Raw genomic sequence first — 5000 nt, 5'->3', positions numbered from 1 at the left:
CTTTTGATGAGCATGAGATGGATGAAGTTAGAAACCACAACTCTCTGTACCCACTTTTTACTTTCTGTTATTAGATTAAATAAAGAAAAAATAGCATTTTCTTTTTGTTTTCTGAATTATCCGTGAAATAAAAAATACCCCGAAAATATAAGTTTTCCAAATGCCCTGAAAATGGAGTATGATTTTTTGTAGAATATTTTAGAATTTCTGGCACTTAGAACAGACCAGGGGGACCCACCATTTGGCCACGAGGGCACAGGGCGCGCCCCCTGCCTCGTGGGCCCCACATGGCCCCCCTCCACTTATTCCAGCACCCACACACTTCATCTTCCTCCAGAAAAAATCATCCCGTAGCTCAAACCCGTGTTCTAGCTCGTTTTGCTGTCATTTTCGATCTCCTTGCTCAAAGCTCCATTTATTGCAAATTTTTGCTGCTGAGGTGACCCTGTTCTTGAGCTTGCATGTCAAATTTATATGGTCCAAAGTAGTTTTAATGCATGATATAGCCTCTAGGAACTTGTGGGAGTAGTTACTATCAATCTTGTTGAGTCTAGTTCACTTCTATTTTGAGTCACTAAAATTTTTAGAAATTTTTCAGAGAAAGAAAATGATGAAGAGATTGTTGAGGGGCTCCTCGAGCCGAAGCTCGAAGGATAAGTAGAATGAAGAGAATAAAAAGCCCAAGTACAACCTTCCTCGCATTGCAGAGGTTCGGTCGTGCGAATGGCCTTGTGATGCATTCTTGAGAGCCGCCAAAATTCACGACGACTTTTATTTTTTGGCTGAGAATGCAGGACTCACGGACTTCCTCCACGACCATTGTGAACAGTATCTCCTACTCACTAATATTTTCGTGCATAACTTTTACTTCCATGCCATAAAACCACCACCTTCAGTGGAGTTTTATTTATATGATGAGTTTAAGGAGATGTCACTATATGATTTTTGCGTAGTTTGCAAGCTGTCCTTTGCGGGCAGCATCGAGGAACCACATCCTAGTGATGTGGATGGATTTATTTATCAAATTGTTGTAGGGGAAACGAGAAAAGTTTCAGATGCAAGGACTTCGAGTATACATTTTCCTATTCTACGTTACTTTGCAATATTTGCTAGTAGATGCTTAATTGGTCGCGGGAACAGTGGGAACCTTAGTGCTCTAGACCTTGCTATTTTGCGCCATGCTTTATTTCATGATACAACCTTCAGTTTAGGCGCCATTGTTGCTAAACGGTTAAGTCTGAACCGTACAAAAGGCCCCATCTTTGGAGGTATCTTTGCTTCACGCCTAGCTAAACACTTTGAGATACCTATTAGGCATCATGAGAAAGAGGAAAAGTTGCTGCCCACTATTTTGCTAGACTATAAGAGTATGGTAGCACATGACTTTATTGTTAAAAATAAGAAGAAGATACTTAAGTATAACTTGATATTTGCTAAAACTAGGCGTGAGACTATTATGTTACCTGCACCCTCTTTGTTTAACATACTTTTAGGCACGTACCTTGTCACGCCCAATATGCGACCCTATCCAAAAGGAACACGAAGGTCCCACCAAGGATAGACCCGCATATTGAAACGCTTTTGCAAGGTGGATACCATTACATCAACATTACATAATAGGTGGGGATACATACAAAAGGGCATACAATGCCACACGGATACAACATCATTTACATAAGATCACCATCCGACTACGGATGAAACACAAATAGAAACTCAAACGACATCCACCCTGCTAGCCCAGGCTGCCGACCTGGAACCTATCCCCTGATCGAAGAAGAAGCATAAGAAGAACTCCAAATTAAGTAACATCGCTCTCGCATCAGAATCATCACATAACCTGTACCTGCAACTGTTGTTGTAGTAATCTGTGAGCCACGAGGACTCAGCAATCCCATTACCATGGGTATCAAGACTAGCAAAGCTTAATGGGAAACGAAGGGGTAAAGTGGGGAGGTTGCAGCAGCGACTAAGCATATATGGTGGCTAACATACGCAAATAAGAGCGAGAAGAGAGCAAACGGAACGATCGTGAAGCTAGCAATGATCAAGAGGTGATCCTGAACTCCTACTTATGTCAAACATAACCCAAAACCGTGTTCACTTCCCGGACTCCGCCGAAAAGAGACCATCACGGGTACACACACGGTTGATGCGTTTTAATTCGGATCTGGTGTCAAGTTATCTTCAACCGGACATTAAAAAATTCCCATCTGCCACATAACCGCGGGGACGGCTTTCGAAAGATAATACTCTATAGGGGTGTCCCAACTTAGCCCATGATAAGCTCTCGCGATCAACGAAGGATATACCTTCTCCCAGGAAGACCCGGTCAGTCTCGGAATCCCGGTTTACAAGACATTTCGACAATGGTAAAACAAGACCAGCAAAGCCGCCCGGATGTGCCGACAAATCCCGATAGGAGCTGCACATATCTCGTTCTCAGGGCACACCGGATGAGCCAGGCGTCGGGTTGGCATAGACCCTGGTTGCCCAGGGGGCACCGGACATCGCTCGGGTTGGACCAACACTCGAAGGAGCACTGGCCCGGAGGGGTAAAATAAAGATGACCCTCGGGCTCTGGAAACCAAAAGGGAAAAAGGGCTAGGTGAGGCAAATGGTAAAACCAAGGTTGGGCCTTGCTGGAGGAGTTTTATTCAAAGCGAACTGTCAAGGGGGTCCCATAAATCACCCGACCGCGTAAGGAACGCAAAATCTGGGAACATAACACCGGTATGACGGAAACTAGGGCGGCAAGGGTGGAACAAAACACCAGGCATAAGGCCGAGTCTTCCACCCTTTACCAAGTATATAGATGCATTAACTAAATAAGAGATATTGTGATATCCCAACATAATCCTGTCCATCATGGAGCAATCCTCAACTTCACCTGCAACTAACAACGCTATAAGAGGGGCTGAGCAAAGCGGTAACATAGCCAAGCAACGGTTCGCTATGAAGGGTGAAAAAGGTTAGAGGCTGACATGGCAAATTGGGAGGCTTGAAGAGCAAAAGATAGGTATCACAGCAAAGCGATAGAACGAAGCAACTAGCATAGCAATGATAGTAGTGAGATCTAGGGTAGCGGTCATCTTGCCTGAAATCCCGCAAGGAAGAAGAACGAATCCATGAAGAAGATGAAGCCACGAAGACGAACCAAGCTTAGACGAACGAATCCTCACGATCGCAACGAAACGGGAACTATCGAGAAGAAGCACACAACATGGTAAACACACCACACATAGACAAGACATGATGCACAACCAAGCATGACGCATGACAAAGCTAGATGAGGCTACTCATGGCAAGAGATGATGCAAACAAGAACAACACATCAAGGCAAGTTTAAATGAGGCCGGAAACAACATATAACAAATCCGGTAAGTCCTCGTATGCAAGTTTCAAAATTGGTCCAGAACTGAATAAACCTTATGTTCAAGTTGTTAAACAGCAAGTTAAGATGCACCAAGATGATCTACACGAGATTCTCGTCAAGTTACATATAAAGTTCATTTGATTCGGAGCTACGACCTAGAAGATATGAGCAAAACAAGTTAAACCTGGCATTGATGCTAAATGCATCCAAACATCAAGCAAACACCTCAAAACAAGGATGCAACATGATAATATGAAACTTCATGCAAAATCAAGCAAGTTTCATATAGAGCACACTCAACACGGAGCAACGATTCAACACATACTCTATACAAGATATAACAACAATCTGTCCAAAACAGCAACTAGGCATCTTGCAAGTATCAAAACAACATGCTACAGCACCTCAACGTGAAAACAAAAGGCATGGGCATGAAGTACAGGTAAAGCACAACAAAACATGAACACTGAGCTAGCTCCAGAAATCACTAGAACATGCTCAAAAGGACATGGCAAGATTGCAAATAATAACAGTTCTAGACTTAGCAGAAATAACATCAGGTTGCAATGTTTAGAGCTATCAAACAACATGTTACAGAACCTTATCATGGCAAACAAAGGCATGGCAGGATTCTAATAATGGCATATAACAAAAGTCCCTTACTGACCATGAGCCAAAAAGGCACATAAATTATGATGGCACCCATGTAAACATAGCAAATGATATAACAGATTCATACATGGCAGGAACAACAATAAGTAGGCATGTTGGTGAGCTTGAACCACTCGCCACAGAGCAATACATGGCATTTTCAGGTGACCAACAGTAAGATGGAATGTTTATGAAACTAAGCATGGCAAGAGCATGTTCATAGGGTGCATGGATAACTAAGAACAATCATGGAAACATTGAATTTAATGTTAACAGGCTGACAACAACATTATTTAGCAAGTTTGGAGCAAGATTACAGCAAGCTACAGCATGCTATAAATGCAACCAAGGGCATGGATTGATAGAGCATGACATGTGTAACAAAACATCCTTAGTGGACATCTCCAGATTATGCATAGAATGACTTGTAGCAGCAGGTTTACATAGCATCATGTTGTAACAGATTCAGCATAGCAAAACAGTAACAGCAAGTACACTACTTAACAAGCTCGATGCACTCACTACAAGAGCCATAAAAATACATGGATGGCACCACTGTAAAGATGACATGATGTAGTTCAAAACACATGTAGAGCTCATGCTCACCAAGTTATAACAGTTTCAGCAGGTTAACATCATATAGCACTTTTGTAACAATGACTCGGGCATCTAGATGAGCTCAAATGAACAAGGTGCAATGGAATGAAATGAAGTACTCGTTGAGTCGAACAATTTGATATATTATATGCACAAATCTGATCACCGAGCAAGAAGATATTGCATGCTGAACATGGCATGAAAATAACACAGAAAAGGACTTGATGGAGAAAATGAGGTCAACCGTTTTGGATCTGGATCTGGGGCTCGATGGCGCGGACTTCGAGGGTGGCCGGAGTCTCGCGGGAGGAGAGGGAGAGGACGGCGGCCGGAGGCGCGGGACGGCGGGGCCGGGCGGCGCGGAGACGAGGCCGGC

Source organism: Triticum dicoccoides, chromosome 6B (assembly GCF_002162155.2).
Source record: "Triticum dicoccoides isolate Atlit2015 ecotype Zavitan chromosome 6B, WEW_v2.0, whole genome shotgun sequence".
Classification (NCBI taxonomy): domain Eukaryota; kingdom Viridiplantae; phylum Streptophyta; class Magnoliopsida; order Poales; family Poaceae; genus Triticum; species Triticum dicoccoides.
This window is presented reverse-complemented; position numbering follows the sequence as displayed.